The 20,098-nt window shown below is 36.7% G+C and overlaps 1 protein-coding gene across 14 annotated transcripts in view; it reads left to right on the plus strand.

The window, feature by feature from the left end:
- Positions 1–20,098, plus strand: part of MBNL1 (muscleblind like splicing regulator 1) — a 277,326-nt gene that overhangs the window by 78,246 nt on the left and 178,982 nt on the right. The gene's annotated exons all lie outside the window — the stretch shown is intronic.

A 20,098-nucleotide genomic window follows, 5' to 3' on the forward strand; every position in this document is an offset into this window, starting at 1 on the left:
CATACAATCGGGCTGATTGACCCCCCACCTTCTAGCGGACGATTGGTGGCGAATCTGCATGGGGCGGCATTGCACAAGCAGTTCACAAGAACTGCTTGTGCAATGATAAATGCCAACAGCATATGCTGTCGGCATTTATCGATGTGCGGCGGACATGATACGCTACATCGTATCATGTCGCCCGCACTTTAATAAATCGGCCCCTATGTCTCAATTTTTTTTTACAACTTTTCCTGTAAAATACCTTTCTACCACAGAGAGGCTGCCATCCAAAATACAGGCCCTACACAGTGATTGTTTGACTTCTTATTTATATATGTACGTTGACTGCAAAACCATGCAAAATATCAGTTATAAATGCATTTAATTTTAAATGATATCTGTAATATGCATATCTATAAAAATACTTTAATATCCTTTTAAGGCCCTGTTAACACAGAGCTGAAATAGATTATAGAGAAGAATAATCCTATTCCCATATGACTTGTGTTGTCTGTTCCTCTTGAAGCCACAGTCACTTATTAATATGCTATTGCTTTCTGAAATCTACTGACATTACATTTATATGCAGCTTTCTTTCTTTGTGCTAATGCTAAGTAATTAACTTAAAGGACGTTCTATTAGTATGTGCATTTCAAATACCATTAGAAGCATTTTTGTAATATAGCTATACGTTTTTATCAAGAAGTTATGAAGCAGCTGTATAAAGACCGCTATAACTTGTCCGTCTGCTCTGAGGCGGCGGACAGAAATCAACCCGATCGAATTTGATCGGGTGGATTGACACCCCCTGCTGCGAATCTGCAGGGGGCGGCTTTGTACCAGCAGTTCACAAAAACTGCTGGTGCAATGATAAATGCCGACGGAGTATCGTGTCCGCTCGCACATTGTTAAATATGTCCCTAGATCTGATTTTTTAATGATTTCTTTCATCTCTAGTAGGACAAACAAATAATTCTAATAGTATTTTAAATGTACTAGAGTGTGTTTCAAATATGGCAAATATTCTGCCGTAAAAGGGTCATGAAACACAATTTTGTCTTTCATGATTCAGATAGAGGTGCCGGTTTTATTATCTGTCGGACGGACATGATCCACTGTCAGCATTTAACATTGCACAAGCAGTTCTAGTGAACTGCTTGTGCAATGCCGCCCCCTGCACATTTGCGGCTAATTGGCCGCTAGCAGGGGGTGTCAATCAACCCAATCGTATGAGATTGTGCGGATTGATGTCCGCAGCCTCAGAGGAGGGGGACGAGTTAAGGAGCAGCATTACTGCATTACTGCTCCCTCAACAAAGTATACCAAGAAAATGAAGCAAATTAGATAATAAAAGGAAACTGAAAAGTTGTTTAAAGTTGTATAAGCTCTATCTGAATCATGAAAGAAAAATGTGTGGTATTTATGTCCCTGTAAGCCCTAAAAGACTGAAATATATTCTGTAAATAAATGTTACACATTGCTGCATTTATTTTCAGAATGTTGAGAAGGTTGTTGTTTTTTGTTTTGTCCTTTATTGGATCACACACAATAAGGCCATTAAAATAAAAGTCTTACATCTTTAGAAAACGTTATGTCTCAATGGATAATTGCTACATGTTCTGAGAATGAACATTTGAAAGTCACATTTAGGATTGACATTTTCCAATTGTCCTTCAAAAAAATACTGGGCAACCATTGGGTGGTCCAGGAAAATGTTAAAGTGAATGTCAATTTTGATGCTAAAGTGCCTGGTTTATAAAAAAATGTATTAAAAACAGGGGCACTTTAATTCATCAAAATTGACATTTCACACCTTTTGAGAAAAAAAAAACCCTTACCTTTTAATCTTCACAGCAGCTCCAGCTTCCTCCGGTCATTGCAAGCCATTTCTGACGTCAGAAATGATGGATAGGTCATCCTCCAATCACGGCTCCCCCCCGGGGGAATCAGTGTCTGATACAACGCCGTGATTGGAGGAAGCCAGATTCCTCATTTTAGACCCAGGAAGAGGCTTTGCGACGGGCGGAGGAAGCTGGAGCTGCTGTGAAGATTAAAAGGTAAGTTTTTCTCTCAACAGGAATGAAATGTAAATTTTGATGAATTAAAGTGCCCCTGTTTTTAATCAAATTTTTAAAAACCGGGCACTTTAACATCAAAATTGACATTCACTTTAATTCATCATCAGACTTTAGATCAGACCCAATTGCCTGCAGCTCCTGTCATTTATAAGCCCATGTCAGAACAGAGCAGATATATGCACACCCTTGCAGCCATATGTCAACATTACACCCAATAAGTTAAAGTGTCTGGATTTATACATATATTTTACTGGATAAGTATAGAGACTGTGAACATTTTTTATTATAAGACAACTTTACAAAAACTCATTATTTATTTTGCTGACTTTCCATGTCAGTTATCTCTGAATATTAAAGATTTTCAAATTCTCATAACTCACCCTGCTGATTTATCTAGGCTAACCCTGTCACATATTTCCCAACGGATAACAACTGTAAAACAGTCATTTTAAACTAACCATATTACTGTGACTAACCTTTTTGTCTGTAGACTAGAGCCCTGATTAGCTCCTCCAAATAAGGCCAATGATAGATGGAGTTTAATTGTTTAAACACAAATTGCAGTAAACAGAACGTTTAATTGATTTTAAAACATTTAGACTTAGTAGATATGTTATTCTATAGAAACACAACATAAATGTCTTGTGATTACAAGGTGTTTAGTGTCCCTTTAATTAGTGGTCACTTGGCAACCTTAGCCATGCTTGGTCCTTTACACAAACTGTCAGACATTTGAACATCAATCTTGGAGGAAGAATTATAATCTCCAGCTTTGATGCCCAAGAGGGGATGGTCTCTCCTTCTCTTCTGTTTGTATAGGCTATTCCTGTAGTCACAGGCTGGTGAGAAACATGGTGCTAGTCTTCTTAATTGAATCAATTTGGCAGAGTTTTAAATCTTTGTTTATAAAACTATTGGATTGGATCAAGTAGAAATAATTTCCCAATAAATAGTAACTTGAGGAGCTGTCTAAATAAATATGGTAGGACACCTAATTTCCAGTGTTTAAAAGGGAAGTTAAAGTCAAAATTAAACATTCATGTTTCAGATAGAGCATTCAATTTTAAACAACTTTCCAATTTACATTTATTAAGTAATTTGCTTTGTTCTCTTGGTATCCTTTTGATGAAAAAATACCTAGGTAGGCTCGGGAGAAGCAATGTACTACTGAGGACTAGCTGCTGATTAGTGGCTGCATATTGCTCTTGTCATTGGCTCACCCATTGTGTTCAGCTAGGCCCCAATAATGGATTGCTGCTCCTTCAACAAAGAATACCAAGAGAATGAAACAACTTTGGTAGTAGAAAGAAGTAAATTGGGAAGTTGTTTAAAATAGTATTCTCTATCTGAATCACAAAAGAAAAATGTTGGGTTTAATGCTCCTTTAAGATAAATATGATTAATGAGCAAGATTATAATTAGAATAATATAGATTAGAGATTTCTGTTTATATTATTTTTTACTCCAAGTTCCCAACTTAGTGCTAGGTTACAAGTGGCGAGATAACTGTGGTGCGCGCTGGAAATAGTGCATGCATCACAAGTTAAAAATGTAAAAGCTTGTCGTGTTAGTGAGACTTAAACCCTCGCGTAGAGGGTAGTGTGTTCAAAAAAAGTTGCATAAAACACAACATAACTACATTCATTGTTACAGTTATACTCATATAAACACTATCTGATAAAAATTAATCATATAAATATGAAAAGAAAAAGTTATAAGGGTTCAAATGTATATGGTATATGACAAGGGCTATATATATATATATATATATATATATATATATATATATATATATATACACGTCTAAATATGTGTATGTATGTATATATGTATGTACAGATGTATTTGTGTTTTACTGTATATTTACATATTTAACATTCCAATGTTCTTCACTTACAGGATAATGTAATTTTTATTGTAAATATATATAAATATATATCTATACCTTTATATCTTATAGATATATAGGCATAGATATCTATTTTTCGTTAACATACTATATAATAAAAGGCCAAGTAGAGACTGCACAAGGACATACATACCTGGCCTTGAGCAGCAGAGTTAGTGGTCCGAAGTGGCCGTGATAGGGGTCGTGGCCGGATGGGCGTGCCGTGATTGGGGCGTGGCCAACGGGATCGCCAGTGAAGGGGTGTGGGCATGGTTGAGAGAGAGCGCAAAAGATGGGGGAGAAAGTGCAAAAGAGGGGGAGAGAGAGCAAAAGAGGGGGAGAGAGAGCAAAAGAGGGGGGAAGAGAGATAGCAAAAAAGGGGGAGAAAGAGCAAAAGAGGGGGGAGAGACAGAGCAAAAGAAGGGGAGCGAGAGCAAAAGAGGGGGAGAAACAGAGCAAAAGAAGGGGAGCGAGAGCAAAAGAAAGGGGGAGAGAGAGCAAAAGAGGGGGAGAGAGAGCAAAAGAGGAGGAGAGAGAGCAAAAGAGGGGGCAAAGAGAGAGAGCAAAAGAGGGGGAGAGAGAGCAAAAGAGGGGGGAAAGAGAGATAGCAAAAAAGGGGGAGAAAGAGCAAAAGAGGGGGGAGAGAGAGCGCACAAAAGAGAGGTGGAGAGAGAGCAAAAGAGAGGGGGGAGAGAGCGCAAAAGAGAGAGTGAGATAGAAAGAAAAAGAGGGGGGAAGAGAGAGCAAAATAGGGGGGAGAGAGAGCAAAAGAGAGGGGGAGAGAGAGCAAAAGAGAGAGGGAAGAGAGAGCAAAAGAGAGGGGGAGAGAGAGCAAAAGAGAGGGGGGAGAGAGCAAAAGAGAGGGGGGAGAGAGCAAAAGAGAGGGGGGGAGAAAGCAAAAGAGAGGGGGGAGAGCAAAAGAGAGGGGAGAGAGATAGCAAAAGAGAGTGGGAGAGAGCGCAAAAGAAAGGGGAAGAGAGAACGCAAAAGAGAGGGGGAAAGAGAGCACAAAAGAGAGGGGGAGAGAGAGGGAGTGCAAAAGAGAGAGGGGAGAGAGAGCGCAAAAGAGAGGGGGGAGACAGAGAGCAAAAGAGAGGGGAAGTGAGAGAGAGCAAAAGAGAGGGGGAGAGAGAGAGCGCAAAAGAGAGGGGGGAGAGAGAGCAAAAGAGAGGGGGAGAGAGCAAGCAAAGAGATTAGATTTTACGTTTTTTCTTCTACGCTCTCCATTGACTTCCATGGTGAGAATACATTAACATGGTCACAATATTTGGTTAGTGCGTGTCTGGTTTCACTCACGCGCAAACTTCTTACTTTCAACTTGTAATATGCGCGCAACCCAACCTAGCAAAGTTTATGCTCGAGCAAATGCACTAAATAGCGTGCCGCCTGTAATCTGGCCCTAAGTAAGATGTGAACTGCTCTTTATTATTGGTTATTTGTAGAGCGCCAACAGATTCCTCAGCGCTAATTGCAATAATATTCTGAAGAAAATACCAGGACCACTCAACTGAATGGAACTGGAAATCTCATTGATACAAGAAGGATGTTAAAATTAAATTTGAACAGTATATAGTAATTTAATAAAAGGCTTCTGCCTAATCAAGTTTATCTATATGTATGGTGTATTTTGATAATCTCTTTCCTGTCCTAGATCCCTTAGCATTGCTTATGCTTAAAGGGGCAGTAAATAATCCTTATAAAATGACCTTATTCAGTAGTTGTGAACCTGCTGATAAGTCTACAACGTTTTTAATATACCTGTTCACATTGTATTGTGGCTGATTGTAAATTCAAACTGTGCATCCAGACTGTTAAAAATGGCCTCCAAACTCAGCCCCTCAGGATATTTCTTCCTAACCTTGATTCCATATGCCCCTCATATGTGTGAGCGACTCAAAAATTATTTCTTCAGTCTGTGTACGGACTGTTTCGCTTGCTTCATCCGATTGTCTCACACGTGACTCACCAAATTTGCACATGCGCAATGTCTGGGGGAAAGAAAAAAACGAAACCTTCAGACAACCACTTTTATTTCCTGTGTTTTTTACGGATACTACAGAAACATTACACAGGTTATTTCAATTCCGTTTTAGGTATTGCGTTATAAAAATATGAATAAAGTCAATAAAGGAAAAAAGATCGAATAATATTTTTAAATTATTAAAATATATTACATTTCTTGAGACTTTATATTTTAGATCTGGGTATATAGTATGTAAATATTACAAAACTATGTGTGATACAAATACATCTGGCTGTAAGTGTGTGTATATATATATATATATATATATATATATGTGTGTGTGTGTATATATATATATATATATATATATATATATATACTGAATATATACACATATATATATATATATATATGTATATATATATACAGTATATATATACATACACACAGTATATGTGTGTGTATATATATATATATATATATCAGTGACGTGCGGTGACGTCAGAGGCTGGTGAGGCAGTGGCTAGGATACGCCTTCATTCTTTAGATATCCTTTGTTGAAGAAATAGCAAAACACATCGGTGAGCCAATCACATGAGGTATCTATGTGCAGCCACTGAGCGTATTTAGATATGATTTCCAACAAAGGACATCAAAAAGAATGAAGAAAAATAGATATTAGATGTAAATTTGAAAGTTATTTAAAATTGCATGCTCTTTCTAAATCATGAAAGAAAACATATGGGTTTCACGTCCCTTTAAATGGTGTCTTGGAAAACTGGTCAACTTAGTAAACATCTGATTTTAGTCTAAAAGGATTGTAACAGAAACTCTTGCCAGATAACACAATGCTTGCTCCGATTATGAGATCTAGAAATCCATGCCCATTAAAATATGTTTAAAACATACCTTTTACTTTAATGCTGCAAATTATGCTTATAGATTCTTTCATTATTCAGTAAATATAAAAATGTCTTGTTCCAGTGGCAGCTGGTGAAATTTAAAGATGGTGGGGCGCTTGACCTCACCCCTTTAAATAAAGCCACACCATCAGATGGCACTACCAATTCATTAATTAAATAAATAAAAGGTAGACAGAAACCCAGAAAAGCACTCGGGGAGAGGGAGAGAGAGAGAGAGACGGGGGAGAGAGACACAGAGGGTTAGAGAGAAAGAGAGAGACACAATCACACACAGAGGGTTAGAGACAGAGAGAGAAAGAGAGAGACACAAATCACACACAGAGGGTTAGAGAGAGAGAGAAAGAGAGACACAATCACACACAGAGGGTTAGAGAGAGAGAAAGAGAGAGAGATCTAGATTCAAAAATTGTGAACTGGGTGGAATGCTGGCTTAAGGACAGAAAACAAAGTGTCTTAGTAAATGGAGTTCATTCAGCAGAGGGGGCTGTTACTAGTGGTGTTCCTCAGGGGTCAGTTCTGGGGCCTGTTTTGTTTAACATATTTATCTGCGATATCAGCAAAGGGCTACAAGGGAAAGTATGTCTCTTTGCAGATGATACAAAAATTTGCAACAGAGTGGATGTTCCAGGGGGGGGGTAGACAAAATGAGAAGTGATATACAACAATTGGAGGATTGGACAAACGACTGGGATCTAAAGTTTAACACAGCAAAGTGTAAAATAATGCATTTAGGGAAGAAAAATCCAAATGTTAATTACAGACTCAATGACACTTTACTGACTGTTACAGATGAGGAACAGGACTTGGGAATTATTATTTCAGATTATTTAAAACTTAGTAAACAATGTAGTAATGCAGCGAGTAAGGCTAGCAGAATGCTTGGATGTATTGGTAGAGGTATTTGCAGCAGAAATAGTAAGGTTCTTATGCCACTTTATAGATCATTAGTTAGGCCTCATCTTGAGTATTGTGTGCAGTTCTGGAGGCCATATCTTCAGAAGGATATTAACAAACTTGAATATGTGCAAAGGAGGGCTACCAAAATGGTACATGGTCTAAAAAATAAAACTTACCAGGATAGGCTCAATGACCTAAATATGTATAGCTTAGATGAGAGAAGGGAAAGAGGTGATAAGATAGCAACTTTCAAGTACATTAAAGGGTTTAGTAAAACTGAGGCTGTGGGTATTTTACATAAAATGGAAAATTCAAGAACAGGGGGTCATGAGCTCAAGCTAAAGGGTAGTAGATTCAGGAGTAATTTGAGGAAGCACTTCTTTACAGAAAGAGTGATTGATTTATGGAATAAACTTCCTCAAGAGGTAGTAGCAACAAACACTGTGGGGGACTTTAAAAATGCATGGGACAAGCATAAGGCTATCCTACAAACTAGATAAGTTTATACTGTTAGGTAAGGTCGGGCAGACTTGCTGGGCCTATGGCTCTTATCTGCCGTCAATATCTATGTTTCTATGTTTCAATCACACACAGAGGGTTAGAGAGAGAGAAATAAAGAGAGAGAGAGACACAATCACACACATAGGGTTAGAGAGAGACACAAACACATACAGAGGGTTAGAGAAAGAGAGACACAATCACACACAGAGAGAGAGAAAGAGAGACACAATCACACACAGAAGGTTAGAGAGAAAGAGAGAGAGACACAATCATACACAGAGGGTTAGAGAGAGAGAGAAAGAGAGACACAATTACACACAGAGGGTTAGAGAGAGAGAAAAGAGAGAGAGAGACACAATCATACACAGAGGGTTAGAGAGAGAGAAAGAGAGAGACACAATCACACACAGCGGGTTAGAGAGAGAGAGAGAGAGAGAGAGAAAGAGAGAGAGAGAGAGAGACACAATCACACACAGAGGGTTAGAGAGAGAGAGAAAGAGGGAGACACAATCACACACAGAGGGTTAGAGAAAGAGAGAGAGACACAAACACACACAGAGGGTTAGAGAGAGAGCGACACAATCACACACAGAGGGTTAGAGAGAGAGAGAAAGAGAGAGACACAATCACACAGAGGGTTAGAGAGAGAGAGAGAAAGAAAGAGAGACACAATCACACACAGAGGGTTACAGAGAGAGAGAGATAGAGAGAGACACACAATCACACACAGAGGGTTAGAGAGAGACACAATCACACAGAGGGTTAGAGAGAGAGAGAGAGAGAGAGAGAGAGACAAAATCACACACAGAGGGTTAGAGAGAGAGAAAGAGAGAGAAACACAATCACACACAGAGGGTTAGAGAGAGAGAGAGAGAGAAAGAGAGAGAGTCACAATCACACACAGGGGGTTAGAGAGAGAGAGAGAGAGAGAGAGAGAGAGACACAATCACACACAGAGGGTTAGAGAGAGAGTGTGAGAGAGAGAAAAACAATCACACACAGAGGGTTAGAGAGAGAGAGAAAGAGAGACACAATCACACACAGAGGGTTACAGAGAGAGAGAGATAGAGAGAGACACACAATCACACAGAGGGTTAGAGAGAGACACAATCACACAGAGGGTTAGAGAGAGAGAGAGAGACAAAATCACACACAGAGGGTTAGAGAGAGAGAAAGAGAGAGAAACACAATCACACACAGAGGGTTAGGGAGAGAGAGAGAGAGAGAGAGAGAGAGAGAGAAAGAGAGAGAGTCACAATCACACACAGGGGGTTATAGAGAGAGAGAGAGACACAATCACACACAGAGGGTTAGAGAGAGATAGAAAGAGAGAGAGAGAGAGACAATCACACACATAGGGTTAGAGAGAGAGAGAGACACAATAACACACAGAGGGTTAGAGAGAGAGAAAGAGAGAGAGAGAGACACAATCACACACAGAGGGTTAGAGAGAGAGAGAGAGAGACAATCACACACAGAGGGTTAGAGAGAGAGAAAGAGAGAGAGAGACACAATCACACACAGAGGGTTAGAGAAAGACACAATCACACACAGAGGGTTAGAGAGACACATAAGGGATGAGAGAGTCAGAGGGGGAGGAAGAGAGACAGAGAGAGAAAGAGACCATGGGGGAGAACGACACATAAGGAGAGAGAGAGACACAGACACACAAGGGGGGGAAGAGGGACCACTGCATTTTTAAGTAATAAAACAGCATAGCTACAGAGAGTTCAGAAAGGGAGACTATAAATTAGTGTGAAGTACAGAGACAAGCTGCTAAGTTAGTTGGTGTAAATTTTGAGTAAACAAAATACAAAAATGTTCCTTAAACTGCTGTAAAAGAGCAAAAAACAAAAAACACTAAACCACATTCATTAAATTATAATTTTCACTAACAGAATTCCTTTCAGTAAAATCTAATGTTGTAGAACCTACTTCAATAAGATGTGGCTAAAACACTGCTCTCTCTGCATCTCTTCCTGCTCTGTATGTAAGGAAGTGACAGTGGCACATTCAACTGCACTTAGAGGGGAAGTACAGAACTCTCTTTTTCACTTTAGCAAAGCTTGCAGCTTCACAGGACAGCAACAAAATAAATGAAAGTTGTTTTTTTTCCGTTTTTGTTTTGTTTTATATGATTTAACATCCAGCCCCAACCCTAAGTTCCACTTACTAATGCCTCTCACTGGATTGGGTCAGCCCAAATAGGACTGCCTCAAATAAGCAGTTAATGGGCCATGCAATGATCTTAACCACTTTCATCCAGTAGGTGGCGCAGCATGTTGTCTAATGGTGGGCAGACCTGCTTGAGCCTATCCATTGCACAACATGTAGCTGTGAAAAAAAATTGCTGGGGAAAAAAATTGCAATTTTTTTTTAAAGCCAATAAAAAATATATATATTTTTGCCCATATGAGAGGTGAAGCACTGCACATCACTATATATATATATACATACACACACACCTCTGCTCATCCGGTAATGAGGATAGTAAAACACATTGCAGTGCGCATGCGCATCGCCATGCGAGTAGCGTTTATATATCATCCTCACTGCGTGATGGCACAGTTGAAAGCCTTGGGAATGAGCCGAATATTGTAAAAAAAATTTGAATGTAGATAAAGAAGGTACAGGGAGGAGAGTTTGTGGGCCAAAATCGACCTATAAATCGATCATTATATTAGGGATATTTATGGTTGCTGCTATTCTTCACTGTTGGGGTATCTGAATAATGATTGAATGGTTATGTATTTTTATAATATATATCAATGTTAGTGGTGTTAATGTAAGTTAATGAAAGGTTATATTTGGTTATGTTCTATTAATCCCCCCACATGATCACATTTTTTTACTCTTTTGCCTCATTAATTTCAATTTCGGTGTTATAGAGTCAGTGCAATGTTAATTAGATATTGGTTGTGCGCTGAATCTCCTAGTTTGTTTCCTGCCTTTGATAACTCTTTGTCACAAACTGTATTAGCACTTAATTACAGAGGAGTGAGCAGTCATGCATTTCTGATTTTGGTAGGGTATGAAGACTCATGACAATCACATGTTTTGCATAGAGTTTTCACTGCTGCTTTCTTGCCGTCCTGGCTAACTTAAAGGGACAGTCAACACCAGAATTTTTGTTGTTTAAAAAGATAGATAATCCCTTTATTACACATTCCCCAGTTTTGCAAAACCAACAATGTTATATTAATACACTTTTTACTTCTGTGACTAACTTGTATCTAAGCATCTTCTGACCGCCCCTAATCACATGACTTTTAGTTATTATCTATTGACTTGCATTTTAGCCAATTAGTGCAGTGTCTGCCACTAGCCACGGGCGTGATCACAATGCTATCTATATGGCCTACATGAGCTTGCTCTCCCCTGCTGTGAAAAGTAAATAAAATAGAGGCGGCCTTCAAGGGCTTAGAAATTATCATATGTGCCTCCCTAGGTTTGCTTTCAACTAAAATTCCAAGAGAACACAGCAAAATTGTTGATAAAAGTAAATTGGAAAGTTGTTTAAAATTACATGCCCTATTTGAAAAATGAAAGGTTTTTTTTGGACTTGACTGTCCCTTTAACAACTGTAGATTATACTTTGTATCTGGGCGTATGCTTCACAGGGATGTGCCAGAGGCATTTAATGTAAGTGTGTTAGTATTGGATAACATGACAGTGCTATGCTTTACTAAAGTACTTTTGTGGAATTCCAAGCTGCTAAGCAGCAAGTGCTCTGCAATCTGTCATTTATTATTATTCATTTCAAATATATATTTATTATCGTCACTTTTTTAGTTAATATATTTTTAAAATGTTTTAGACTTAGGGTTAGTTATATAAAGGGATAATATGACATTTTTAATTTCTAGTGTTCCATAATTATCCCTTTGACTAATAATGCACATAAATGTTTTTTAGCAGCCAAGACTATACATTTTTGATCCGACTCTAACTAGCCATTGTTAGTTTGTTTGTTGTTGGACATGCCAGGGGCACACAATCAGACATGTCAAAATGTGTATTGAAATATGGACCTCTTAAAGGGACATTCTAGAGTAAAGTATGCTGGATGGAGTCCATTACAGAGTCTTGTAAACTTCTAAGTAACCATTTTTAATTATTTGCAGTTGCCTAGAAAAATGTGTACTATCTGTTATATGTGCTTCTTTCACTAATAAAATGTTGCAATTGTTTCATCTTAGAGTGGCTATAGTTATTAAAGAAAAATAAGTTAATCCATTACTGTGTCTTTAGACTGCTGTCATTGATATAAGATGGATTTAATTGTGTTTGTTAGGATGCATTGCCATAAATGTTTATGTTGCTTTGGAAAGTATCTGTTTTCTGCAAATATATCCCCTTTTTATTTAAATGTGAAAATTAGCATTAAAATGAACACATATTTTCATATCTACTATCTACCCTAAACACTGTATCTCCTTTGTATTACTTAATTGCCTATGTAACTTTTTAAATGTTATGTTTATTAGTGTATTTGTGTTTCTCCCCCAATCTTTATTTTGTTTGTCTTATCTTGTAGGCCTAACGTTTTTAGTTTTAATGTAGTTAAAGGTTAAGTTTAGAGTTATCACTAGAGTTAGGGTTAAGGCCACATTTAAAGATGGGGTTTAGGACAAGGTTGAAGGTAAGGTCTAGAGATAGAGTCAGGGGTAAGTGATGGGTTAGGGTTAAGGTAAGCAATGAGGTAAAGACAAGGATGGGCTAGCATAAGGGGTCTGTGAATTGTTATGGCTTGGATATCAGTTATGGCTAGGGTAAGGGCTACGTTTAAGGCTGGGGTTCAGTTTAGGGATAGGTTAAAGACACGATTAGAGATAGAGTAAGGGGTAATGCTAAAATGAGGGTAGGGCTGGATTAAATGTTAAGGTGCGGGCTAGGAATAGGGTAAGAACATGTATTAGGTTAGGTTTAGAATTAAGGTAAATGCTAGGCTTCGGTCTTGGTGTAATGTTAAGATAAGAGAAAGGGTAAGGACAAGTCTTAGGGCTAGATTTAGATTGAAATAGTTTTTTATTAAACAATCAGTTCAATACACAAAGGATTTTATACAGTACTTCAAGCAGAGTATATCAAAGCAAGTTTTACAATCTCTCTGTGTATACAATTCTTTTGACATAGTAGTCTTGTGTATTTCAGATAATAGCCCTCACAAAAAAAAGGGAAGAAAGAAACCCCTCCCCCCCAAATATAATTAACAAACAAATAAACAAACAAATAAACCACTTCTTTGCATTTCTTCTTCTAATAACCGTCATATAATTAACTTATATGCCATATCTAATCGTTAATTGTCCACTGAGTCCATTTTAGAGCCCTAGCTTCTCCTTCCTACATCAGTTTTACAGTCCTTCTTCATCTGGCTGCTATTACTCTAATTACATGATTTGTCTTTCATTGAGCACCCAATAGAACCATGTCTTATTGAAAGATTCCACTGTGTCCTGAATATAGGCAGCTGTTTCACACATAGCAAACATATTTCTGATTCTCCCTAAAATCTCCCTCCATTCTGGTACTCCCACTTTCCAATATTTTGCTATGGCTATACGAGTTACTGTACACATTATCCTAATAAATTTATTTATATATAAATTGAATTTTGGGTCATCTTCACTCAACAACCCTTGCATAGGTGTCAATGTAACCTGTTCCTCCAAAACTGTGGTGATCATTCTAGAAAGGTTCAGCCAGATCTCCTTCACCTGAGGACATTCCCACCACATATGGAAATACGTGCCTAACTGTGTACATCCTCTGTAGCATTGTCTGGTCCCTCCCCTTACCATATGAGCTGTTTTTATGGGGGTAAGATACCAGCGAAACATCGTTTTAATGCTGTTTTCTTTCAGATCTGCTCCCAACAGGCCTTTAGTGGAATCAGAGAACACTTGGTTCCAAGATGTCAGGTCCTGTGTCTTACCTACATCAGTTTCCCATTGGAGAATAGCAGTGGGTTTGGAAGTTGTTTTTATTTCCTGTATGTAATAATATAATTGGGAAATTGCTTGTTTCTGTCTATGTGCCGCGTAGCATAACTTTTCAAAAATGTTTCTTGTGGTCTTGTGATCTGTCTCAGTTTTAACATATGTAGTAATAGCTGAAGCTATCTGCAAATATAAAAACCATGGTAGCCGTGTAGGTTCGAGCTTAGTTTTCAATTGGTTGAAGGTCAGTATTTTCTTATTATCTAGAAAGTCAGCTATACGGTACAGGTCTTTATGTGCCTTAGGGCTAGATTTAAAGGGACATTAAACACTTTGGGATGGTAATATAAAAAGATAAATCACACACACACACACACACACATATATAATATATATATATATATTCCTGCAATTCCATTCTGACCCCCCATAGCATTTGTATTTATGAATATTACTTTTTCTGTTTCTTTATTTTGTATGTGTTATTTCCCTTGTATTTGTCTTGTTCACTTCTGTCTTTTCCATTTTAATTTAGCATCCTTCTTCTCACTCCATTCACCCTCGACTGACCCATCTGCTTATTTACTAAAGTGTGAAGAAGCATTCTTAGTAAATAGGTAGTTTTGAATAATAGAAATGGTAAAGATCTCAAAACCATTGGAAACTCAATTAATTAGAACATATAAAATTTGGCGTATAGTTTCTTTAGATTTATATTTTATCAAGTTATACTATTTTATAGTGTTTATAATATCGAGATTTGTAGCTATGAACATTATATTTTATTTAAGAATATATTATGACAAAGAAAAATGAGTATTTATGTTAAGAATGGTCATTTTTTTTTCATTGTGCAATACAAAATATATTAAAATGCTAATTTTTGTGACAATATTGTAACCTTTCTATGGTAGAATTAAGAAGCTCATTTTCTATTGGTGTTGTGTTAATTAATAGCTATGAAAAGAAAAGGAAAATTAGGTTGCCCAGTTGTTGATGGATGATAACATAATTATTACTTTGCAGAATGCAATTACTACACTTCATATCTTTATATATGCAGCTGCTTTTATATTTGGTATTGTAGCAGAGTGTGATTCTGCTATCTCTATTAATGATATAAAATTTGAATAAAAGCTAACACGTCTTCAAATTGTAGGTAAAAATATGGGGCTCTTTATCATTCTCTGACATTTTGCAGACTAAGAAAAATTTAATTAGTTAAAACCAGAGAACCAATTTTATTAGGTTTCAATTTAGAAAATACAACTTTATCCTTCTCGTGTAAATCGACACAATATTACATTTTTTATTTATTTAAGCGCAGGATAATTGACCATATAGTGCACAATATAAATAAAGATTTAGAAATATAAATTTAGATAAAATAAGAAACAAATTGTCTGAAGTGCCAGCACCAATTCTTATTAGAATATTGCAAAGTGAGACTGGTAAAGCACCCATTCTTTAAGTTCTATACATGACGTGTCTCTTTCACCCTCTAAAAGCACACTGAGCAATACTGTGATGTGTTAAACACAAATTGCTTGTTGTTCCCATGCGGCCAGTTGCCTGAAGGACCTTCTGTGTTTAGGGAAGGCTTGATAATAGAAATAACAAGACAATTTATTCATGAGAGGGTAGCATAAAATTGTCTGATTGCATTGCAGATAATGTATGTTAATTGATCAGTTACTCATATGTTTACCCTACCCACACTACTTTCCAGCTACCTAATTTGTATTTATACTGTGCTGCACATTATCATTCTAATCTTGCATGACGTTGTTTAATTCAGTTGAATATCTTTTTAAACAAGATAACATTGTGCATGGTTCAAGACGTTTGAGTGCTATGCAATAACACAATTTGTAATCCATAAGATAGATAGACAGATAGATAGATCCACCTACCTAACTGTCCATCCGTATGTCTAACTATTCATCCACCCATGAGCCTTGATAGTGCAGAAAAAAAGTTATACAACAGCAAGTATAGGCAGGGACAACCTTAGCATGTGTAGGGCCCTGAGCAAGATAAATGTGTGGGGCCCCTCCCCTCAGCCCAGTGTCCTTATTCCTCTCCCCTGCATGCCCTGGCCCTTGTATGGCCCACCTGTGTGCCAACATTCTGTGATACTTATATAAAGATTAACACAAAATATTAGACTTCCTGATTCCATAAACACTTCTTATAAGATAAATACAACATTTACATTGCACCATCTCATAACCACTGCTGACATTGTGGAGACCTAGATGGGTGCCCCTTTTACCCTGCCCAAAGGGCAAGCCTGAGTATAGGTCCCTTTAACACCTCGGTTATTTTGCATGTAGGTTTAATTATTTTGACATTGGATAAGCTTTTAACCAACTTTCTCAAAAAATACTTTATAAACTTTAATGGAGATTTGGTGCAAAATCCTGAGATATGCGACAGCATTGATGTCATTTTACTCAAAGAACCATTATACCAGATTATAGCAGCTGCCAGTGATTTTGATTTGCCCACCATTTCCTCAAATTGTATCATCTTTGTGTCTGGACAATGGAACAAATATCACTTTCACTATGTTTGTGTAGTACCTGTGTAGCATTCTATTGAGCTTTACATCTATTCATATCATATGTCCATCCACTTAAAGGGACAGTCAAGTCCAAAAAAAACTTTCATGATTTAAATAGGGCATGTCATTTTAAACAACTTCTAAATTTAATTTTATCACCAATTTTGCTTTGTTCTCTTGGTATTCTTAGTTGAAAGCTAAACCTAGGAAGTTCATATGCTAATTTCTTAGACCTTGAAGACTGCCTCTAATCTGAATGCATTTTGTCCACTAGAGGGCATTAGTTCATGAGTTTCGTATAGATAACATTGAGCACATGCACGTGAAGTGACCTAAGAGTGAGCACTGATTGGCTAAAATGCTAATGTGTCAAAATAACTGAAAAAAGGGGACAGTCAGCAGAAGCTTAGATTCAAGGTAATTACAGAGGTAAAACATGTACAGTATTATTATAACTGTGTTGCTTATGCAAAACTGGGGAATGGGTAATAAAGGGATTATCTTTCTTTTTAAACAACAAAAATTCTGGTGTTGACTGTCCCTTTAACTCTTGTACAGCAGACAACTGGATTCAGGAGGAGCTTTATTCGTTAGTTTATAATACCTTGCCAAAGTACACATTTTAATTAATAGATGTTTTAAAGTTTCCCTCACAAAAGAAAATACAAGTGTCTTATTTAATTTGAAAAGTTTAAATGGATGCTTGCAGGTTCAAATTAAAATAAATAAAAATGACATATATTTTAAAGAAATCATTTATATAATATAAATATAATATATTAAATTTAAGCTATTAAAACCCCCAAAATGATCTTTTTTCTGATGTGGGGATAAGGACATTGACTATTCATTTGTTTAGAGGCTATTTTTACAGATTGCTTGAAAAAGAAAAAAAAAAAAAAGAATTACCTTCACATACAGCTGCAAGCAATTAAACATGGTATGGAAATTAACAAGTAATTACATGTTTAAGTTAGTGGTGTTGTCATTTGATTATGGACGTGTGGATATAAGAGAAAGTGGTATAAGAAACAGCTGCTTTGTAAAGGATTTTTTACACAGTTGTACTTTTTCAAAGTCTAGCAGAACCTTTCACCCAAAGATCTATAAACTGTCCATCAGTTATAATTGTAACACAGCTGTTAATCCAAAGGACATGATGCTTTATGTTGTGGGTGCAATGCAGGTCTCTCAAGTACTACAAGGGTTTGTCTCCTGGGCAGAAAAAGAACTCTGTGCTCAGCTAAAACAACTGAAGCAAAATAATCCCTGTCTGAAATGTCTTTCATGGATATGAGTTTGAGAATACATTTAGCAATTATAGTAAAACGTGTATAGCAACTGTTAATGATCATCATCCTGTGGTTTCCTGTCAAAGATAACTGCTACTTTAAATGTGCATTTAGTAATGTTGAGAATCAGGCATAAAAAAATCAGTAACTGCTCTGGTTTCATTTATCTTTCTATAGTTCTGGAATAATTATATTGCTAATGATAAGTAGCTCAGCTTGCAATATCTATTTTTCAGCACAATAATTACATTATGATAATTACAAGAATTTGGAGAATTTTCCATTTATAAAATTAATTTTGTAACACCCCCCCCCCCCAAAAAAAAATAAAAAAAATATTTAATGCAACTGACAAATGTATTTCATAGTTATGAGACTTAGCGGCTAGTAGGCCTTATCATACCTCCCAACATTTCAAAATTCAAAAGAGGGACAAACAAACCAACCTCCCCCACCCCCACCCCATGGCAAAACATTTAAATGTGGTGGGCAGGGGCGGGGCTTAAAAAATCATAAGACCAAAGTAATATAAATAAACTTCTAAATAAAGTCATATATTTTAATATTCTTAGGCAGCAAATCAAACCCAAGCTCAAACCACTGGTATAGCTATTGCAGAGACAGTGCTAAATATTTTTATTTTAATTGGACTTTTAATAATAGATTCTTTAAAACTGCTCTTTGCAGTCCCCATTAATATTCTGTATTCTGGCCTTTAAAGTTAACAAAAATGCACATTAACACAAGCTACACATATACATGTACACACACTCAAATACACAGAAACACACACTACATACCATCCACTTACACATGCAGACACACACTACATTTCATACACTTATACAGGCAGATACACACACACTACATAGCATACACGTATACATGCAGATACACACATACACTACATAGCATACACTTACACATGCAGACACACACTACATTTCATACACTTATACAGGCAGATACACACACACTACATAGCATACACGTATACATGCAGATGCACACACACACTACATAGCATACACTTATACATGCAGATACACACACACACTACATAGCATACACTTATACATATAGATACACACACTACATAGCATACATGTATACATGCAGATGCACACACACACACTACATAGCTTACACTTATACATGCAGATACACATACTACATAGTATACACTTATACATGCAGATACACATACATACACACTACATAGTATACATGTATACATACATATACACACACTACATAGCATACACTTATACATGTAGATACACACACAAACACACTACATAGCATACACATATACATACAGATACACACATACACTACATAGCATACACGTATACATGCAGATGCACACACACACTACATAGCTTACACTTATACATGCAGATACACACACTACATAGTATACACTTATACATGCAGATACACACACATACACATTACATAGTATACATTTATACATGCAGATAAACACACTACATAGCATACCCTTTTACATGCAGATACACACACACTTATACATACAGATACACACAGACTACACAGCTTACACTTATACATGCAGATACATACACACTTAAAGATACAGATAGACACACACTACATCATATATGGGTAACTGTTTAGATTGTAAATAGCGTATCTGTACAATAATGAGATCTGAATTAAGTCATAGTAAATCTTATGATTTTTTTTATTTTTTTATGTTTCTAGTTAAAGGTAAAATAAGTAGGTATACGTCATTTCTAAGGCGATGCCTATGAAACTGTTGTCATTCACACAGCCCTGCAATTAGTTTTTATAGTTTATTGGGAGTTGGAAAGCTAGACTGGATTTACTGCTCATGTTTTAACATGTAGTTAGATTCCATGATTGTTTGAAGTTTGAACAAAAAAAAACCCATAATAGCAATCATGCAATATGTTTTTATTCTTTATGTTGTTATTTAAATATAAAAAGATGATCCATTTCTGTTCAATCTCAACGGGTCTCAGTGAATTGAATACAAAGAGTAAGATATCTTGTCTGGTAGGTTGGTATGGTTTAATTTG

Source organism: Bombina bombina, chromosome 4, assembly GCF_027579735.1.
Source record: "Bombina bombina isolate aBomBom1 chromosome 4, aBomBom1.pri, whole genome shotgun sequence".
NCBI classification, from domain to species: Eukaryota; Metazoa; Chordata; class Amphibia; order Anura; family Bombinatoridae; genus Bombina; species Bombina bombina.